The 23,144-nt window shown below is 45.7% G+C and overlaps 2 protein-coding genes across 3 annotated transcripts in view; one reads left to right on the top strand and one right to left on the bottom strand.

Moving 5' to 3' along the window:
• LOC135902475 (calcitonin gene-related peptide type 1 receptor-like) overlaps positions 1 to 23,144 on the bottom strand; it is a 294,018-nt gene that overhangs the window by 102,220 nt on the left and 168,654 nt on the right. The gene's annotated exons all lie outside the window — the stretch shown is intronic.
• LOC135902476 (uncharacterized) overlaps positions 1 to 23,144 on the top strand; it is an 867,879-nt gene that overhangs the window by 795,062 nt on the left and 49,673 nt on the right. The window lies entirely within an intron of this gene.

The following is a 23,144-nucleotide window of genomic DNA, read 5'->3' as shown; positions in this document are numbered from 1 at the left end:
GGCGCACATTTCGTTGCCGCGCTGAGCGCGGCGTTGCTCGACGCTCACCGCGTCCGATGCGAAGCGCGTAGTCGCTGCGCCGTAGGCCATTGTCTTACACCCCTTGGTGGGTCGACGGGAACGCTGTCGCGTTCCACTCTTGAAGGTGAAGCTTGAGCGTCCTCCAATTTTTTCGCATCAAATATATTGAATAATGTATGTTTCATGGAAGGAGCGTTAACTATAATAGCTACGAGCGTAATAAGAAATTACATATTTGTACTTGTACAAGAACGCGCATCTCATGGCTTCTTTTAATACCTGATAATTGACCGTGCGACACGACCACGACTTCCTTGAGGTTGAACTCCCTGAGGATGCCTCGCCCTCTTATTCTAAAGTGGTTCGTGCGTGCCTGTGACACGGGTATAAAAGGTGCCGTGAAACTGGACGAATACCCATCGTGAACTAACGCGGCAAGCGGCGCGTCATACACGATGCGCATGGAAATAAATAGGGCACGTTCACAGTTGAAGACATGAAATTAAATACAGTTCACAGAGCAAGTAATTCACTCTATGCATGGGCGTATCGGCAAAGGCAACCGCTAATGCTCTCTGCCAGGGCTAAAAATATTACCTGCAGTTGAATAGCAAAGTGAGTACAAGCAAGCTCGTCTTTTAAATTACTGGAAGGATTAACGTAAGTGTGCACCAGCAGGGCAATCTACATGCTTCCTGGACATCGAACGTAAATGCTTGCTGCGCTATCCAGACACCATTCTATGAATCCAACATAAATTCGGGACAACAGTGTTGCTGAAAATCCGGTGGAAGCAGTTTGACAGATGAATGTACGTAGCTGACAATAACGCCAGGAACTCTTTAGAAACCAGGGCATGTCGCTGAAATCACAACTGTACCTGCTATTATTAAACTAGAATAATGACCATATTTAAACAGAATCTGACTATGGCGACGCTTTAGCGCTTTCTGAAAGTATTGCACGAGTATAAGAAGCGTTCCTAAGCCTACCGCGTCCTTTCATCAGGCTTTGTAGACACGCCCTGCTTGCGTTCATACTGCAGCCCACGTTGGTACAAGCAAAAACGAAAGGTAATTGTTGAGCCCCAGGTACATCAATCTAAGAGCCTGGCTCTCCCACTAAATGCGACGCGCACAACCGTGTTTATTTTCTTTGTATGAAAGCATATTCTCGTGGAATGTTTATATTCATGCTTTACATCGTTCCCCAGCTACGCCAATATTTACGAGCTGAAATTAGGTGGACGCATACTGCTCGATGACGACGCAGCGATGTAACGCGGACGAAGGCGATGCATGACGCTTGCCGAGGCAAGAAGAGTGAGGAGAAGTGCATGCACTGAGATACGTACGACAAGTACGTAAATTCATCTACAGGGATTCTACACCCCTTGTGTCATAGTGGCACCTAGCAATTTTGAAGCCCTGGCCAAGATATGGCACCCGCGCATTGACACATATCCAATGTCACATGCCCAATGGGCCACGAATGGGTAGCTGAAATGTAAAATATTTATACACAGCAAGGAAGCAGCTGAATATCGTGTGCTATTCTATTCATATGTATGGGTGCTTTAGTGCTTTAGAGATACCTATCAGGAAAAATTACATCAACAGGTTCTAACTCGGGTATTATAGCTTTATTGCGCAGAACAAGGCTGTTCTCACTGGCGCTACCTTGTCGGTCAAAATTCCGTGCTCTATAAGCCCAGGCATTCAGTGGCATACGCCAAGCTGCCCAAAAATAGAGTAAGCCAAACAAAATAATGTTACAAATGTAGAAAAAGCCACCGAATATCATGCTTTCTTTTTCATTTAAATTAAGAGGTCCCTCTGAAATAACAATATTATGTACAGGTTTTATTCCTGATTCAGTTTTTTGTTATGTAGAAGACAGGGTGGCACAGTTTGGGAGTGGATTCCGCTTTGATGCCGCTGCAAGCCGCTTTGATGTCTCCTATAAAGCAAGATACACCGACCGACGCAAATACGTAGGGAGTTAGGCAAAGACAGACTCCTTTCAAAACAGTAGAACGGCCGACAAATTCACTTGAGCACTTGACAAACGGCCACTTGATAAATTCACAACATGTACTTTGTGCTACAATATACTAAAAGCGTTCAGCAATTCTGCCAGGACATAAGAAACGGCTATTGCCCGCGGGGCATAATGTGCGCTCCAATAAGTGATTTCAACACTGGGTGCATTGCTATGCGAAGTCACGTAGCAGATGGTCGCAACATCCCGTTACTCTTCGATCTTCACGTGCGTGCCCGTTAGTACAATGCTCCCTCGCTCGGAGCGAGAGCAACGAAACGCCTTCTCATCGATAGCACGCATGGCCAGTTGCTTAAGTCGCCCAGACGTGGGCTCCATAGTTGAGTGCGCTGCCAAATTGGACTAGATTCGCCTGCAGCAATGCTCTGTAGCAGCAGTTGTGGTCCTGCCGAGACAATGCCTTTGAGCGACCGACCGACGAGCATTCTGTGCTCGCCGCAGTGCCTGTGCGCGCAATATAGCCAATCGGCGTAGGTTAAATTGGACGTCAAAATGACGCAACGGACTATTTCGTCCAACGCCACGAACGAACGGGCAGTTCGCATGGCTTTGGTTTGGTGTCTGTAGTTGGATGCTGTCCACGCGCTCACCGATCTCTAATGTTCTGAGCAGATGCTAGGGATGCGGCGGTTGCTGTAGGCACCATTGGAGTGAGCGAATTGCTTGCTTGCACAATTGACTCGAATCAGGTTATCGACCTGCTGATGCGCAGTGCGTGCTTGCGGAACGTTTGCAATCTACTAAATGTTCGATCAGTGACGTATTCGCGCCCAATTTGACCGAACTGCGTCGGAATGGCAAGGTATGGTAGCTGACCAGAACTGCAACTCCGTTGACTAAGCGGTAATACGACGAAACTAAAGCTATTACGAATCGTTAGGGCGGTATGATCCCCCCTACCCCCCCCCCCCCCACACACACTATAAGTATGCGCGCAGTTACGTATGCAAGTTATTGCTGCAGACTCGCCTACGGTGGCGAACAGCCGTATATGTCGGTTTCCAGAAACTGAAACCCCCATCTTGATTCAGTACCACCCAGTGCCCATGACATTGAACAACTTTTGCGGCCACAACGATTGAACATGCACGCGAAAGCTACAAGCATATGCAAGGATCGTTAACACCGCTATACCCAAAGAAAAATAGTGTACTCGAACACACGCTTTGCCGCAAGACAAGGCAGCCAGTTTTTTTGTTTTTGTTTTAAGCAAGCAGGACGCATCAGTGCGGAGTTTAGGCCTACACTGAAGTGTTTCATTGCTACAAAAAAGAAAAGTGCTCAATGTAGTAAGCTACTTCGGAAGCGTTGTCCTGTTCGTGGCAGATACTGTTGGCTCTCGCGTGCCTTACACAACCGCTGTGCACAGAACCAATATGCAGGAACAACACCTCAGGCTTTGAGTTCGAACGAAGAGACGCCGTGCTGTTTTGAAGCCACTCTTAGCTAGCCGTGTTGCTCCGCGAAATGTGTAAAGAATTTTTTGTCGTCTACACACCGGTGTGTCGTTTCTGTGCACCGCGTTGCATCTTTCGTGCTCGCGTAGTTTGCTTTGAACTGGCTCACCTAGTTCTGCGTGGAGCCAAAAAAAAAGAAAAGAAGAAAAGATTCCATTAGTCAGCATGAAGACTTCTCAGAGCGGAAGTTCCCCGCTGCGCTCCCACTGTATTTCAGTAGTCGAACGAAGTTCCATGGGTAGGTGTAAAAGCAAAACATACGAGTCATTTCAGTCTGGGTGAGCCACGGTGAAATGAGCAACAATCCGTCCGCTTCGAGACGCGCTTTTATTATTCTCCTTTTCGGGAACAGGCGTCGCAGATGTACTTGCCATTGTCAGCTGTTTGTTTCTGTTAACCTGCCGAGTGTTCTGCTTTAACTGCGGGGAAAACCCATTTAAGCAAGTATTGATGTCAACAGTAAAAACGAGGCTGAAGGTATCCCGTTTTATCACAGATATGTCACCTGTTTTATAGAATGGATACTAGTTTTGCTGAACTATCTGGGAAACGAACATGCTGCTACGCCTGAATCGTTCCAGCAGAAAACAAAAACCTAAATTTCTCTAAGGGGATCAGTAAAATTTGTCGTTGGGCAATCTGGTTCATGCTGTGAGGAAATAAATGTAATGAACAAAATCCAACACAAGAACGTAGTAAGAGACACGGAGCAGCGCTCCCTTTCAACTAGAGGGGTTTGGACGCGAGCTAGCGATCGTCCTGTACTCTTCCTTGTCCGTGTGTTTTGGGCGCTGTTGGGAAGTGCTTCTACTGTAGTACACACCTCGCCTGTCTCTGTGCTTTACTGCACTTCTCACTGCACTTGTGGGGTCTACCGCCCCTTGCATCGTGGTGAAGGATGTACAACATCCCGAGGCCCCTCCCAGTTCCCGTTCACCCGCTGACATCACTTTGAGAAAGCGAGGAAATACATCGAGCGACAGCGAGGGCACAGAGCTGTACTGCGCATCAGGTGACGAGTCCTCGAAAGACAGCTTTCGGCTTTCCTGTGCCGCAAGGCGAAACAAAGAATTATCTACGAATCTTCGGTGTCAAGTTCGACCACCGTGAAAACTGCGCCTCAACGATGGCCTCCCCCCATCCTGTTTGAGTCGCAGAACGCTACTGACAACCTGCATGTTCTCAACAGGCAAGCACTCTCCGTGTATCTATAAAATACCGTGCTGAACGAGATCAAGGTTGTCAGGATAAACAATAGTATAAATATCCTGTCAATCGATGTGATGAACCCGAGTGCGCTGAACACGCTGCAACATGTAATACAGCTGGGTAACATCAAGGTCCGATCTATCGTGCCAGCAAATGGTGCCACAATAACAGGAGTCATCTATGACACTGAAAATGAAATACCTAAGGCAAACCGCCCAGTTATCATAAAACCAGCAAGTGAACAAAGCATCATTGCGCACGTTGGTCGCCTCAGTAGTAAGGGTAACGTTCAAGGGTCACTGTCTTCCCTCCTGCGTGAAGGTTGACCACATGCGCCACCAGGTCCAACCATTTATTGCAAGGCCAATGCAATGCTTCAACTGCCAGAAGATCGGCCCTGTGAAGGGTGTTTGCAGAAATTCCGCAGTGTGCTCTCGATGCGTCGAACTCCACTCAGAAAACAACTACAGCGCAAGCACGTTGAGGGGGAGAGGAAGAGAGAGCAAATGATAAATGAAAAGCACGGAGGTTAACAAGTACTGAGCCTGATTGGCTGCCCTACACTGGGAAAAAGAAAGGGGAGGGAAAGATTAAAAGAAGTTCACTGGGGATATCGTTTGGTCACTCAGTCCGGATCACAGACGGTGACTCAATCCGGTAGCTTTCAAATATCGCAGCAGCCCTTTTGTGGCCATTTGTAACTGCAATATGCGAGACAATGGTCCCAAGATCTTGTTCAAGGTGAACCACGCCGAAGTGTCCTAACTGTCAAGGTGATCACTACGCCTCTTCCAAAGGTTGACCCCTGATCAATAAAGAGATATCCATTCTCAAACAAACTGTAAGAGACAGCTCTACCCACAAACAGGCGCTGAGAAATGCCGGAGAACACGACGTTGCCACCAAAGGTCCTCATGACGAAAAGTATCAAATTTTCAAGCAGCATCGTCAGCGGAAGTTTGCAGCACCCCTAACACCGATACTGGAAGGGAGAAAACTGCCAGATTTCTCTATATACAAAGAAACGTTGGCCGCTTACGCGTACACGACCGGAAGAAGAGCCACAGCAGAAACCGCCGCCAGTAGCCAGTACAGCAAGGTGCTGCATCCGAGGAGTTGCTGAAAACAGATGAGCAAGTGATAGCTCTTCTTAGGCCTTTAATGAATCCCATTCGCGTTTAACTAAACAACATGCACACCGTCTACCAGAAATGCGCTTCAAGTACGGGATGCTCTGAGTCCTGTGCTGGCAACCCTTAAGTAGATAATGGCTCCCGAGCCACTGTCCTTCAAGGGTGATGTCCGAAAAGCAGCTATGTTTCAGTGGAATGCCCGTGGTCTCTGAGCGCGCATTTAGGATCTCCGTCGCTTCGTGTATGCGAATATGTTTCCCATTATCGCCGATTGCGAGCCGAACTAATAGAACAGGATAAGGCTTTCTGGATATGAATCGTTTATGCGCCTACCTATCTACGTCCAGTTGATTTGGTCACAAAAGACTACGAGACATCGTGTCCTCAACTTCAGATCTGTGGGTCATTATTGGAGACTTAAACGCCCATCATACACTCTGGGGAAGTTTGAAGCTCAACGCGAGAGGCATAGCTCTCGTATTTGTCGCCTACAGTAATGAACTTTGGCTGTTGAATGATGGAAGTCCTCCGTTTCTACGTGGCGCCACATGCAGCAGCTGTCTTGACTTGGCTTTTGTCTCACGAAGCCTTGTCAAACGTTCTGGGCGGTTTGCGAACATAGAGACGCACGGAAGCGACCATATCCCCACGTACGTCAAGATCAGAGGATTGTCTCCTTAAAAAATACGGGATCCAAAGAGTCGACCGCACTAAATTTCAGTCTGTCATGGAAGAACACTGCAAAGCCAATTCATTTTTCGACTTCAAAGAGTTCTCCTCCCCATTCTGTAGTGTTCTAGAATTTCTCTGTATGTGGTTAACTCTCGCTTTTTGGACAGGAAGTAATCTGCCTGCGCTGGGGCCCGGTGTGTGAGTCCTCCCCCATAGATCTCTCACAAAGCAGGAAGAGGTAATATGGCGAAAACTGCAGACAGGTACCTTCCCAAACCCGTATATTCTGCACAAATGGCATCCTGAGGTGCACTCTCCAAAATGTAAAAACTGTGAAGGCATAGCAACGCTAAATCACATGCTTTGGGCTTGCCCAGCACTAAACGGCCTACATGGAAACAGAGAGTCATGGGAATCCTCCCTCCATAGCCAGGAAGAGCAAGCCCCAAAACAGGCCATCCGTCAAGCCCAGGCCGCCGCCGGAAGTCAACTGATTCCGGCCGACGTCTAGGGGGGAGGTAGACGGTGATAGGGAGAGCTGCGTCTCACCCGATCACCCATACTCTCTGACGGGTGTAAATAAAGTGCTATCTCTCTCTCTCTCTCGACTTCAAAGAGGCAATCAAGAGCGTGGTATAAGACACTATGCGTACTGTCACATGCTCTTCGAAACTAACGGAAGTTGTGGAACTAGAACGACTTCGAGCAATCCAACGACGTGCTGAACTAAGGTACCGATGCATTAAGGCAATGGACGATATACGAATGGTCAGACGCACGCAAAAGAAGATCCAGCACCGGTTAGACAAGTTCGAATCGCAACGTTGGACAGACTTCTGTGAGTCGCTAGATCCACGCTAGCCTTTATCGCAACTATGGAGAACAATGCGAGGTCTCCGGACATACCCTCCCCCACCCCCTGGTACAGCGGTACAGCGGTACGCATTCAAGGCTTTAGCCCTCTCTCTTGAACGCCCTTCGTGTGTGTCTCTGTGTGTGCATCTTTTAAACTCCTTCTTCTCTGTCCTCTTTCTAACCCCTACCTCCCGATCCCAGTTTAGGGTGGCCCACCGTAGAGTAACATTTGGTTAACCTCCCTGCATTTCCTCTTCATCTCTCTCTCTCTCTCTCTTGGCGCGGTTAGAAATGAACTTTCGACTCACTTTATTCCTCCCCGCTCATCAACATATGCGACTAATCACACATCCACGAAACCATGTGATCACATTGTCACAATCACTGATTATAGCAAGGCGCGCGAAAACACTTTTCACTATCCATTAGCGAAACTGATGTGTCAATTACGCATTCTTTCCCTCTTAGAGATATATAGAATGCTTCCATCATCTCCCGGGCAGTGTTATCTTGAATTTTACCCGAAGTATTGATTTCTCGGAAATTCGGAAGCTTATAATATATCTATAAGAGGGAAATAATCCGCAAGACATATATTAGTTTCGCTAATGAATAGTGAGAAGCGATTTTTTTTTTTGCCAGGCTCGCTATAATATGTGTTTTTGACATTGTAGTCATGTGGCATCGCGTATGTGCGATTAAGCGCATATATTGACGAGTGAGGAGGAATAAAATTGGTTGAAAGTTAGTGCTGGTCCGTGTCTCTTACTACGTCCTTGCGTTAAATTTTGCGCAGACCAACCAGTACGACTTCTGCGTGAAGATTGCTCCTCGACGAAGAAAATTTGCGGGTTACCTGCACTTCTGGTGACAAACCCCATGCCCTCCTCTTCACTTAAATACACCAGGTCATCTTGCTAAAACGCGCGATGAGTGATATACAGATAACCAACTCACTTTTCCCGTGCATCACCATTTGAACATATCTATCTAGCTATAACACTGCACCAAGCTCTCATATGTCGTGAGATGGGTATGTCGCGAAGAAATCAATATCGCGGATGCATTAGCGGCAGAAACCTATGGGCCTTCATGCTCACTCTGCGATATCCTTACCCAAGATCTGGACAAGACGCACTTTCTCTAGACATTCCGGGGGCTATATAAAGCCTAGTTATGACACCATTGAAGTGCTATTTCTTTTTTCTGGTTTTCCGTAGTTATGGTTATGGTTTCAATAGTCGGTATAATACATCAGCTCAAGTGACACAAATATTCAAATCCAGGAATTGGGGACAACGACAACCGCGATCCAGAAACAGGCGTCGTTTTTTGGGGCCCGCCTTCGCAATGCATTTTGGTAATGAACTCACAGCAAACCGGGAATATCCTAGCCAAAAATATCATGAGCCATTCCACTATGTGAAGGTGGATGAAGCTGTGTAGCACGCGACAAAGAAGTCACACAGAATTTCGAACAAAGGTAGGAACACATTAATTGTCTAGATCGGTGGCCATGGTGACGAAAGGTACGCACGCACATTAGCTTTTTATACATGCGCGTTGACTCATGTTATACCTTTGTTATATACATTCGTGTTTTCATTTCACGATATGTTGAGGCAAAGACTTTGAGACCGAAATCAATGCACCGACTGGAGTGGGCCAGTGCCGTCAGCGCCTTCACAAAGGGATGGGTGTGGGGGGGGGGGGGCAGTATAGGAACGCTGGCATGATGAGGGGTATCGGAGCCAGCTGCGGAAGGAGACGACGACGACAAACGCGCGAGCAGTGGCATGGGCCATTGCTGATGATGATAGCTTTTGCCCACACACACTTGTTGGCCACGAAAAATGCACGGAATCCCAGCCATAAACAACTTTGCTGTAAAAAAAAAATGACACACACACACACACACACACACACACACACACACACACACATATATATATATATATATGTGTATATATATATAGGTATATATATATATATATATATATATATATATATATATATATATATATATATATATATATATGTATATATATATATATATATATATATATATATATATATATATATATATATATATATATATCTGCACGGCTAGCAGCCCGCCACACATGAGAGGCGCCATGTCTTGTGTGGTCGGAAATCTGTTCCAATTTGTATTCACAGTTTGAAGTATGGGAGCCTAGGGAACGATCAAAGTTTGCAGGAATTTCTGGGCAAATTATTCTAACTAGGAACTACTCTGTTGATTGAGATGCTGTGCGGGCTTTGCAAATTTCAAACACTTGTTTTAGAACACATTGTAGCACGGCATCTGCAAACGACTAAAGAGATGTTAAAGATCTGCTGTTTTATTTCACATCAGTGAATTCAAATCGCAAGGTATATACATGGTGCATATACATGACGCATATACATGACGCATATACATGGTGTTTTTCTTTAGATGCACCAAATTTTTTAAAGGTTGCCTATGGCAGATAGCACAACTCATACCCTTGTTCCAAATTACTCGATGAGGCAGCCATTACTTCTACGAGAAATCAAAATGTTCATTTGAGTAATAAGCTTAATTACGCTAGTTTCTTTTTTAATTAGTTATGGCACGCCACGTATATCCATTTAGGAATTATAGCCGCTGAGCTCGCACGGCGTATTCACTTAGAACGAACATTCTCGACAGTGCCAGTTCCGAGATTTCTAATTTTCAATGTGTCCGTCGAAATGAATTAGGGTTCCAGCTACTTTTGTTTTTCAATGGATAAAACAGCGCTTTCTTGAAAAAGTAACTGGAACGCCAATGCATGTTGTCGGGCACTTTGACACTTTAGCCTAGCGGTTTTGATGTCCCGAGGTCAAACTTTGTGATAAGGTGAAAGTGTCTTCGGTGGTTCAATGCCGGCGCTCGTTGTACTGGGCCGGAGTCGAGTAAGAATTCTGTTCAAATTGCTACGTCTTACTGCCCTTCATCAGTGGTTTAGTACCCCTGACAAAACGTAAAAATGACCACGATCAACCGGTCTTCAAAAGGGGACACTTTTCCGCACTGACTCAGCTCAGTTCACTTGTTGATCGCACACAGTTATCTGTGGCAGCTCCTCGTTAAGCATCGTGGTGGGTCCTAGGAATTTTGTAGAGCTGAAGATACGCCAAGTGGTGATGTCGCTAGCTAACAACCGAATTCCCCATAACGACTGCGTTCGAGTTCATGGCGCAACCCTGCAGTTTGCCACCCCAAGCGAACGATACGCGAGCACAAATGCTCGCGGTGTTGCGCTCAACGTCTGTGCTCCCAGCAAACACGAAGGCGCCTTCATTTCTTGGAACGCCGAAGTGACCCGTCTCTATAAGTTTAAAGAACGCTCGATGCCTAAGGCCTTATAGCAGGGGGTAGTTCAAGCACATATTTAAAGTAGATCTGGAAGGAGGTTTGCGAGAGCAAACTGCATCTCGCAAGTGCTTCTGTCGAAACTCTTTCGTATTTTATTTCCTTTCAAAGGTCGTTACACTCAATGCGCATTCTCGTGTTGACAAGAGACACGTCGGTTGCGCAGTGCATGGATCCTACTTTGGAACTTGTTCGGACATCCCCCGTCACTGCAGTTGGCAGCGTTGTTTTCGGGCACAGAGATATTAGGCTTCCCCATATACAAACAGAGCGCATTCATTGCGTCCCTAGACTCGGGCGATGACAAAGGCCATATATGAAAAAGTTGGCTCGAAGTTGCAAGGATGTGCCACCGTGATCGATAGTTTGTAACATGTTTTCAAGCCTCCTCTCCCATTCCAGGGGCGTAGCCAGGGTTGGTGTTTGTCGTGTGCAAACAGATAAGAGCGCGATCTGGCAATCTTCAGCTCAAAACAATGCTTCATTGCGGGGGTGCTTATTCATTGTTATTTTAGCTTTGTTATAGCTCCGTTTTAGCGTTTGTATCGTTGGACAAATGAAGAATTCGGCTACGCTTGTTCTTTTGTTCTTCGTACAGAGGACGTTAGTGCCCTATGGGACAATATAAGCCGGCTGGATGAGATGGCGGATTCAACGGCATGGTTCCGTATGTAAATGTCCTCAGCAGCACCCCCGATTACCATCCCATGGCGCTCTTTCCGTCAATACACTCGAGCGATTCAATAGAGAGAAAGTGTTGTGGTGGCAACAAGCCTACTTATGGGCAATACCCAAACACACCCAAGGACACACACACATACACATATACATCCACATACTCTTACGTATTCAGTATGGACAAACACACAGACACACGCACATGAACACACGCATACAAAACGCACAAAGTGGAAATCTTCTAAGGATGCGAGTGACAGGAGGCTCCCGCTTCATCTGTACACAATGTCCCACAAAAGAGCAATTGCCAACGGCGCTAAGACGAGCTCCGTTTCAGAAGGGTCCCTGATCCTGTATATCTGATTTAATGATAACGACTGCAAAACGAGTCTCTTTTGTGCGTCTTGGACAATAAGAACGCCGATTCGGGACCTCTTTTCCGGATCTGTCATCCACAGGCGTGTTCACAATACGTTGGATACCGGAATAGAACGTTAGCATCTCCCTATACATTGTGCTGACGTCAGCCTGTCTTTTCCTTTTTCCATTCTACGCTTCCTCTATCGCAGCAAACGATATGTGCGCTTCTTTCACCAGAGGCTCGCATTTAGTCTTAGAACGTCACGCTTTATAGGTATGTGTCGATTAAGGAAACTAACGAAGGTTGGGAATTGAAATTTGCTGTATCCTCCTTCATAATAGGCGAACAATAATTTTTGTATGGCAGAGTGTTGCTGGAATAGGTTGTAGGAGCACAGCTCGGCATTCTTTAATGAAATTCGCATGACACTGGTAGCAAGGATCAGCGTTATTTGCTGTTAGTGTAGAAACTAAGGCAACCATGAAGTTGTGCTAAGGTTGTTCAGTTAGCATTATGTGTTTGTTGAAAAAGGAAGATGAGGATGATGCTATTGGCTGCGGGCGGATTTAGATATTATTTTTTATATAACATCAGCCTACGGGCCCTCAACGTATGCTACATGCACAAATATGTGAAAGCATGGGGAATGCGGGAGATGGAAATTCAAGACGGTGAGCAAAACGAGAAGAAGGTGAAAGCAGGAGCCACACGAAAGTGTGCACCATTTCCATTTTTGATCAGTGACTTGTATGACTTGCAGATGTAACCTTGCAGAACAACAAACAAAATGTTATTTTTCCGTTCCCTGTATTATGTAACCATGCCCTGTAGTCTTAATCCTATATATGATCCTATAGAATCCTATTTGAAAACTTTTCTGTTTTCGTGTAAACCCATATGCTCATATAAAACCATATGGTTTCACTTGAGACGCATAGGATCGGTGTAGGATCATATGAGATGGAGTTTACGTTTTTTTTTTCCCTATAGGGTTGGATACGAAACTTCGTCGAACAATTTTATGTGTGGCATAGACGTTGGGCCTACCCCCATCCCTGTATGTCTCATCAATTACAAGCATAGATTTTCACACCTATATATTACTAAGGGTGGTGCATTGAAAGGTTTACGTTTCCCCGCGCCATTTTTGAACGCACCTCTTTGTGTACAAACCTGACGCATTTATTTTATACAAAACCAGCTGCATTATTCATAAACGTTCCGCAATAACAGAACAACTATAGACAAAGCTGCGTCTCTATCTCACATGCATGGCTTCGATAACGTGTAATGGCCTTTCAGGCGATCGGAAGCAACGGCAAACCACGATGCGGGGAGCGTAAAGCCCCTATATAGCTGGTCCACTTAGACGTCAGAGCAGGCAGGTATTGAACGACGCTAAGTCGATAAGATACTGCCTCACAGCTAATGCTGTGGACGTCGTCGGAGGCATATAGAGGTGTGGCTTTAATCTGGCGAATCGATAAGCTCTGTCTCAGGTGGCCGCCCAGCGCTCGATCTCGACACGTCTGACCACATTGAAGTGACCGGCTATTCAGAACGTGGCTAAGGTATTGAGCGTATCTCTAAGTTGCAGCCACTGCCACCTTGCCGAATAGTTCGGCTCGTACACAGAGGATACCACTCATATAATGAACCGACTTTATATGTAGCTCGATCTGTAGTAAACCCTTTAGATGTGCCGGTGGCTGCCTTTGTTCTTTGCGGAGTGACGCAGTGAAACAAGACACTGTACCCTAATATTCTCGCTCAAAGCACAGGATTCCTTTACTAAAACGAAGCATTCAGTGTTTTCGTTCCTCATGGTTTGGCTTCAGCTTCTTGCCGAGTAAATTACACGGGTCCTTGAACATGTAGCGAAATAATGAACTGTTCTGACACTGGACAGCCATATGGAAAAGTGGGCCCATCTCCGAGGCCGTGCATTTCGCGGTCGCGTGGATCACGTGGTGCGGGTTCCCCTGTGTTCGTAGATAGATCGTAAATAGCTCGTAGATTAGTTGTTTTAAATATCGCTTTTCGCGAACCTATTCCCGACAACTTCGCTTCGCAATGTTTGGCGCATTGTGCGCTAGATTTCAGGCTTTTATTTTGTTTGTTTTAATGTTTTACTGTGAGAAGTGTGGCAACTTCGATGTACGGAAATGCAATAGGCGCCTGTTCTATGGGGAAATAGCTGCACAGTACATGCGTAAACTTACGTTATATCTATCACAAGTGCCATCATCATATTTGTTATCTTTGGGTATGTTTCCTTAGCAAAAAGAGGCTCCAGAAAAAATAGAGCATCTAGTTGTCCACAACCAGACAGCTCTTTTGAGTATACATCGTGTGGGCTATCTAGTGTCACGTACAAATCTGTCATCACAGCATCATAACGATGTTGTCGTCACTGACATTGTCCAAATTATTTAGTGGCTGTTATGAAACCAGCTAACGCTCATTTGCATGAGGCTTGGGTTTTTTTTTTTCACTCATTTGATGTTTCAATTTCCGATAGTGGCAAAATGCATGCATAACGTAACGCCGAAATTGCTGCTGGCTAAGCCAAAGTGGTAGAGTGGGTCCTCCTGGATGCTGACAGATTAAATGCAGCGTCAGTTGTTAGTTCTCTCACTAAATTGCGAACCACCGACTAATTGACAGGAAAGCGCATTTCTAAATGCATTGTTTGTCATACTACATGTTCCTAAGGGTAGGCAGCGCAGCCCGGAACATGTTCAATCACCAACTGGGCCACCTTGCCGTGTTAATTGTCTTACTAACAAGAACCATCTGCCTCGACATATTTACTTAATTAGGCATGCTTACAATTGCGACCTTTAATGCGGCATCTTTTTTACGGATTTACTCTTGTGTACCGCATACACTGCAACTCAAAGCTCAGAAAGATAAAGGACAAATAACGTCGTGTACAAAGTACACTCGCATTCATTTCTTTTAGTGCTAAGTCATGATATAGCATCTATGCGAGTTCTCTTTCTTGAGTGTGGCTATTCGTCAACAGAAGCTTATGGCAAAAAAAAAGAACACCTAGTGTCTGTCATTGCTCTGCGCAAACACGGTCACTGCTAATCTTATCGCAACGAGCACCTTCCCGGCTGTTACCCGGATGTTAAGTCCTTTGTCAGGATTGAAAAAGCGAATTCTCAAAAAACCAATGCGGGCTATGTGGTCTCCCTTACGCAGCTCGATCTCGTAGCTGCTTTCACTGCTTGTCGAGCCCTCTCCATGATTCCTCCTCCATTGCTCTCATGAGCAGGTTGGAGGTGTTCCACGAGGTTAGAGGCGAACATGGCGTCTTTGTATTCGAGTCGTCTTCTCCGAACAGAACAAGATGAGGCCAAGGCCAAAGACCTTGCCTCGGAGAAATGTGTCGTCGTACTTTGTGTTGGTCGTGTAGTAATCGAGCAAATGAAACTGCAGTTTGGAAGACAGGTTCTTGCCCAGTTCCCCGTAGCACGGGAACGAAACTAATCGAGAAACAAAAATTAGGCAAGTGAAAATGACATGGTGGTCCACGCAATGGGAGAATGCTGCTGTCGCAGGAAATGTGTTCCGAACAGAAAGAATCGCCGGAGCCTGCCGTCTTTTCTGAGTGCCTGTAACAGTGTGCCTCGTCCAACAGTATTCGGTTTGCACCCCTATTTGCATACCTAAAATCGTGGCATTCCGCTTTGCAGCCGCACTGTGCCCTTTGAAACGCGAGCTTAAAAGTAAAAGAAAGAGGACGTAAGCCAGTGTTCGGTGACCTTTTTCCGTAGTGGGCAGGACACGAAAAACGAATTTATATTTCGCCCCCCCCCCCCCCCCCCGCAAGCTATAGCGGTGCGCACAATAGATTATGCGTTATGTATGCACACCGCCTCGGTACGTTCTGCGAGTGCGTTCCATTCTTCAATATGCTATTCGTTTTTTTTCTTTGTTTTTGTTTTAAATACGCAGCGACATCCTTTTCTGCCAAAGACGTTTCAGTGTACTTCATACTGAGACAGAAAAACATCTTTTTTTTGCCCAACAAGCTGTAGACCCTCGTTGCGGTCACCCACCTTCTGGCTTCGTCGCACTGAGCACCAGTTGCGTTATTTGCATATTCATGAATGGGTTGACGGCCTCGTACTCGGATGCGGCAGACATTATGCGCAGCGCATAAATGATGGTGTTGGAAAGCTAAAAGACAGAATGCAATAAAAGGTGACGATGTAGAAAATTATAATTGCATCATTACGCCCTTTCATGGCCGTGTTCACTCATTACTTTGATGCATTATTAGTGCTACGAGGTCTGTGATTATGCTAAACTCGTTGAACCTATGTATACCACATACACCTACAGCTCGTGTAAACTTTGAGGACAAATTTTTGCCGCATTGAATAATTGAAGTTATTGTCATCAGTTCCGTTGTCGGGGTTCCTGCGCCTTTGTAGAGCCGGTCGAGCGCAAGGCTCCCCTCGGTGTCCATGAAGTTATGACGATGAGACGGGAGCTTACGTCTTCCCATCGGGTTGCCGTTACCGAAGCACCATTTGAGCAGATTGAATTGACTCTTTCCGTTCATAATATGCTGTTTTTCAGAGCCTCCTCTATTTTACTTTATGATAGGAATGTGCGCTCAGCCGTTCAGGGATTCGGTTTTGTTCAAAACACTTTTCTTACTAAATTCTTAGAAAATTAGCCGGCCATTTATTTTCTGAGCCGTATCTATCTTAGCTAAGATTGTGTAGCTAGAAACAATTTTTACCTTTTTGTAACACCTCGTTTTGTACAAGACGAAAAGGAATAAAGAAGCAAATAAATTTAGAAATAGATAAATAAATTATTAATTAATTAATTAATAATGAGTCTATGAATACTACATACATAAATAAATCTAAGGGTGCTTTTTTTCTTCATTGAAATGAAAATAAAAGACAGAGACGTAGTTACCTTATAATCGTGACGGCTACTCCTTTTCTCATTGCGGAAGCAACACTATAAAAAAATATGTGAGAAAATGAGAAGAAATTTCGTCATAGGGTTAGAATTCTACAGTACGCAGTCCTATACGTGAACATAACAATATGAAAGTCGAATGCAAGTTGCATCACAATGAGTTTGTAAACAGTCACAAGCCCACACAAACGCCCATAATATGAGCATATTAACAGATGAGCAATTGCATAGAGTTGAAATAATGTTCGCACAGAATACAAAAAAAAAGTTATAGCACGTAATTTACATGCACTAATATTTACAAATAATAGGAGCAAGTTATAGTAACATCGCGTGATTATTCAGTGCAGTATCTAGTACTTGTTAATGATGCCTGTTTCTTCGTAAAAATGCTCAAGTGCGTTCAGCGCCTTTAGCTGCGCTATTTTTGACGGCCATGGGCCTAGCCAGTTTGCGAGTGAGAAAGGCTGGTGAGGATCAATGAAGTGTAGCTCTTGTTCTAGCTGCCGTCTTTGCACCGTATATATGGGGCATTCGAGGAGTAGGGGGCGAACATTCTCATCGTCGTGGCCACAGGAGCAAGCCGAGAAAGGAGCCGTTTTATGCGATATAGGAAATGTTTCCTGTATGCTGTCCCAAAGCGTAGTCGATGAATTAGTGAGTCTGTACTTTTCTAAAGTTTTACATCCAGGTGGTAATTGAGTTGAGGGTCGACTTCGTAAAGAACTGATTCTTTAGTATTTTCATTAAACCTTTATTTTTCTGTTAGTTTTTCAAAACGTTTGTTAGGTTTGTTCTGCATATAATAACCTTCTAGAATAATTTCCGATACAAGGGCGACTTCCCCATTAATGAGTATTCGCCGTATTCACAGTGCAACCAACCGACCAGCCAATTATTGTGAGAGCTAGTACGAGTGGCCACTCGGAATTGTTACTTCGGAATGGACCTCAGACTACACGTATATATCGGTCGCGTAGACCAGACCTGGGCAAAGTACAGTCCGCCATCTGCCGCCATTTGACACACATGATGAGGTGTGTATAATACAAAATATCCACGGGTAAATCAGCTGCTGACAGACAAGAACAACGACTTACTGAAACACAGTAGCAAGGGTTGTTGCTGTAGACAGACAGACAAGGAACTTTATTTACAAGGTCCTTAGAAGCTTTGCCCTAGGGCAGAGGTGCGGGACGCTCCGACGTGGGGACCGAGCCTAACCGAGCCGAGCCGAGCCTAACCGGCCGAGCCTAACCGGCCGAGCCTAACCGCCGCATCATGGGCTCTCTGGACAGCCCAAGTTTGCCGTGAAAGTTCTGAGCTTTGGATGGCAGAGCTCCGTTCTTTTTCCGTGATGCGATTGGGTCCCTGTAACGAGGGGCATCACCAGAGCATGTGCGCGAGGTTGCTAACAGCCCCACAGTCGGGTCAAGTAGAGCTAAAAGCCTCTGGAGTGATCGTATGGAAAAGGGCCAGGTTTAGATAAGACTTAGTCTGAAGCACGCGCAAAGCGGACGCCAGAGGTCTAGCCAGTTTGCTGTGAGGGGAGGATAAGTCCTCCTCCCCAGGTGATAGTGCTCAGTGATTTTGTTGAAAGTAGTGAGAGTGTCCCGAAACTCGAGAACCCCTGAGTCTGAGCTCGGCCCTGCTCCCGCGCGGTGGGTTAGTGGGCGCGTTTGGGATTGGACGATGTCATCGAGATTGGGAAAGGAGTCAAGTGGAGGGTCGAAGTGCGGCGGATACCACGTGATGGTGTACGGAGAGATTATCTTGTTCTTGAGAATCTTGTGAGCCTCCTCAGCGATGGAACCTGAAGTGAAAGCCCTGACCGCCGATCTCGAAGCAGTGAAGATCGCTAATCTGCTGTTATCTAGGAGTTTTATAGCGACTGCGACCTATTCCGCTCTGGTTGGTGTTGAGCACTTCAGGGAAGCCGTATTCACTCTCTGTCCGTTTTGATCAATGAAGGCAATGGCGAAGTTAGACGAGTATCCATATTGGGCTGCGTCTACGAAACATGCCGATAGGGATCGTCTCGATAGGGATCCCTGTGTCTACCTAGGTTGTGTATGAACATTACGGGGAAACGGTGTGACTCGTATGTTGCTCCTTTGGTCTTCTGAGGTTTGATATTTCCGCTCTTCCATGAGGGTAGGGCTGATCCCAAAAACCGCCAGGATCTTCTTTCCAGCCGGCGTGCAGGATAAACGGGCCAGTTGGGCTGACTGCTGGGCCCCGATTATCTCGTCCAATGTGTTGTGCACATTGCATAAGGTGGCCCGTACTCTCCTGTAACAGCATACCCAGTAGTTTGTTGATAATTTTTCTGATGAGCATGTTTAATTGTTTTTCTCGGAGTTATACCAATTGTGCATGGCTGCAACACAAACTATATGACTCATGAGGAAGGCGTGGAACAACCTGAGGAGGTTGTCTTCCTGAAGGCCTCCATGCCTATTCGAGACTCGGTTGATGAGTCTGCTCATGTTTTCAGTCTTGGCTGTGAGCTGTGAGCTTGCTGAGCGTCATATTGTTACTGCCATTGAATTCGATGAACATCCCCAGGACGCGAATGGTGTCGTTTCTGGTGATGCTACAGCCGCATTTAATGTAGAGTTTGATGTCTATTTCGGACAACGGATTCCAGCCTCTAGGTTTGCGACCTCTTCTGACTGGCCTGCACAGGAGGAGCTCAGACTTGCTCGGGGAGCATCTCAGCCTCGTATTTCCCAGGTATATCTCTGTTTGACCTACAGCCTCCTGCGCACCTAATTCAACATATCCTTCTCTTCCACCGGTGCACCAGATTGTGATGTCATCAGCGTAGGGCGCATTGATCCCCTCTTGTTGGAGAGCCTTTGCGATGGTTCCTTCATGGCATTGTTAAAAAGCAGCGGTGAGGCTACCGCTCCTTGTGGCCTGCCTCTGGGACTCAAACTGAAATAGTCGGACTTGAGGTCAATTGTGAGCGTAAAAGGAGTCACAATTAGAGGCATGTAGCTTTCTGTGAAAAATTAATTTAATTTCTTTATAGGTCACACTTCTGATCATTATTTCTTGTGATTGTTTGAATAAACGTTTCTGTTATTGGTGAAATACGTTGCTGATTTCAATATATGTATTGCCGGTTCCACAACCTCATCGGATCATACCCCTGCCGACAGCAGCAATTAAAACAAGAATGGTGGCGCAGAGTGTAGTTGGGTCGGTTAGTCTGGCCCTCCAGGACAGTCTGTATAATTTGTCGTGCGCCTCCCTCGTGTGTCGAAAGGCACGGTGGACAGAGCATAACATCGAAAAAACATGGCGCCCACTCATATTTAGAAAGACCGGATATAATCTCTCGATAGAAACGATCAATGAGCAAGCTCCGCGAGAAAACGGGAAGAAACATCCTTACTTACTGGTCACGAGGGACTCCTTTGTCGCCTGCGGCAGAGACAGCTTACTGGATTTTCCCTGGCCAAGTTCTTCTATGTCGCCGAAAAAAAAAATATATACTGAGACCTCAGAAGTCTCGCCCGAGGCTCATATCTATCTTTTTTTTTTCCTTTGCCTTTTTTCGTTAATGGAAGTCTCGGTGGGTCGCCTTTTATTGACTGCGCACATATTCTGTCGACCGAAAATCCTATTTCTTACCCGTCCTGTATTTCCGACGTCTTCTGCTTTTTTTTTTTTCGTCGGCACTTTACTTCATCGGTCTGGTCATCCTTGCACTAGCGCGAGCCGCATGCCGTGACTCTTGCAGCGCTGCTATAACCGTACCGCTCGATATCTGCCCACTTCACCGACCTTTCGTGGAATACAGTGGCGTTTGCTGCCGCGGCGCTGGCCACACAGTGATCCCTGGTCGTACGTTGTACGGTGGCTGCTATGAGGACGATTTCTCTTTCTACCCCTTATCAGCTAAGACCCTTGTTTTCTGTGCCCGGCACATGCGATGCCGTAGAAAGCCTGTTTAACAACGGCTTATGGAATGTTCGGCGCACCGCGATATGAAAACGTTGCTATGAGCTTAGTGGGATAGCAGTGGCGTGTGTATTGGACCATGTTAGGAAGCAGCAAATTCTGACTATTTTTTCTAAGAACATTTTATTACAGCGAAGCTGTTAAGGGCTACTTTCCCCACTATTCAGACCGCGTGTAGAAAAAAATCCTGAAGATAGTGCGATTCGGGGCCGACCCGCGGTGGAGGTGCAGTTCGTCGCGGGTCACTTAGGTTTTTTTTTAATTGAAACACCAAATAAATTCCCTAGAACACACACACACACACACACACACACACACACGCACGCACTTTGAAGAATTGACTTGTTACGTTCAACAGGATGGCTGCTGAGGTGCAATTCAATGGCAAGCATTGTTTGTGGAATGGTCTTGACTTTGAGTTTCTTCTCCTTGAACAAAATATCCAAGGAAGGAGTAGCTATAAAAAGAACTACTGAGGTCAGTAGCTTGATGGGGCGGCTGACTCTTTACACAGCAGCAGCAGTTTACGAACAGTTTTCATACAAATGACTGCTTTTACACAAACGTACAGAGAATGATTGCAAGTATCGTCATCGTAAATTGAAACGCGAACATTAACGAACGCCTCTTACATGTAGTTATTCGGAGCTGGGTTGCTGTGTAGCCGGTGTCTGAGGTTCTCTCTCTTCCTCTTTCACTCCCCATTCCCCTCCCCACGTGTAGGGTAGCAAACTGGACTCAGTCTGGGTAACCTACCTGCCTTTCCGTCTTCCCTTCTCTCTCTTCTCTCTCTGAGGATGGAGTAGTGCCACGCGTACTATTTGTAATGATTTCAAAAATATATAATGTGTATGTCACGTTCACGCCTTTTTGTTAAAAATTCATTTCAGACAAATTAGCAAACCTTAATCATAGGTGCGCTTCAATCACAGCAACGAGTGCATTGTTATCGGGTTAGTTTTCATTTCTGCGGGAGAAATAAAGGAACACCTTCGAAGAACACAGAACACGTGAGAAAAATCTGCCGAAGTGCAACTAACCGAGCTTTCTTGAGGTACTGCACTGTCACATAAAAAAACATGAAACACTACTTCGCATCTGCCATCTTAATTTCGTGGGGAAAAAGTCGTAACTCTCTCTTCTGACACCTTTAACTACGTTATAAACGCTTGTTTCAGCCGTGCATGTCAGTATATGACCAGCAAAATGCTCGCTCTATACCGAACAATGACAATTCTCATCTTATAAAAAAAATTAGTGTAGTCAAGTCGACGGATTGTCCATACCCCAAGTGTGCAGCTTCGCTTGCTTACAAAGGTTTCCTTTTGCTATGACAGGTAGCACTTCTCAAAGACATAAGCCGTTATGAAGTCTATCTCCTTAAGCCTAATTGGCCTCGAAATGTTCCCTCCGGTTTTCTGCAGAAAAAATTTTATTATTACACTCCAAGAAACTGTAGGGTCCTCGCAGGAGGACAAGATTTGTGTGTGCACTATACAACTTCTACATAAGAACTCGTGCGGACTTTATATGCATTGTCCAAATAATTTCTTTTGTGAAGGCTGACCTCTCCTTAACATACGGATAAAGTCATCGAAAAGAATCTGCTGTAATTACGGTCTCCGGAGAATTCAGCAGTGACCACCAGTAATCATCATCGTCATTACAAACAGAAACCAAGGGTACCATTCTTCTCATCATCAAATGCCACGATACTGTCAAGTTTTGCAATGGTGGAATTTTGAGCCCAATCAGAGAAGCCATTTAGCAGACCCCTAAAGCAAACAGGCAAGATGGCGAATTGTACAATGTGACGAAATTTGTCAACACCTTGAACCCGGAAACCAGACGCGCTGGTGGCACTTCCACGGCGAAGCAACTGGAGTTACCTGCGCAGTTGGCCTCAAGAAAGTATTCACAAAATGATTGTCGTAACTACAGCCCGTTACTCCAGTCGCACATTTGTGGTACGTTGGAGAAGGCGTAGCAGTAAATGAAAGTTGCAATGTGTGAGAGATGGTGAACGAAATGTTCGTGAGGCCTACGCAGATGCGTGCCTCAGCCCTGCTTATACGAGGCACCTAATTTTGTGTATTTCTGCTTGGAGACCATCTGCCGCGCAGTACCGGTAATTGGGTGATCACATAATTAGCCTACTGAAAAGCTCTACACAGAGATTCCACGAGTGAAGCAGTGGTTTCTCTGAATGCGGAACGAGGCGTTGTCTCGTTGCCAGTGGTGCTACTTTAACATTTAGAACATAGCCAACCATGCCAGACGGGCCACCGACTTAGTTCCAGACAGCATTTTGGAGCCTGCGTTAACTTGAAATGGTTGCACGATGCTTTGTGACACCGATAAGTGGTCCGGTA

The sequence above is a fragment of the Dermacentor albipictus genome, chromosome 1 (assembly GCF_038994185.2).
Source record: "Dermacentor albipictus isolate Rhodes 1998 colony chromosome 1, USDA_Dalb.pri_finalv2, whole genome shotgun sequence".
NCBI lineage: Eukaryota > Metazoa > Arthropoda > Arachnida > Ixodida > Ixodidae > Dermacentor > Dermacentor albipictus.
This window is presented reverse-complemented; position numbering and strand designations above follow the sequence as displayed.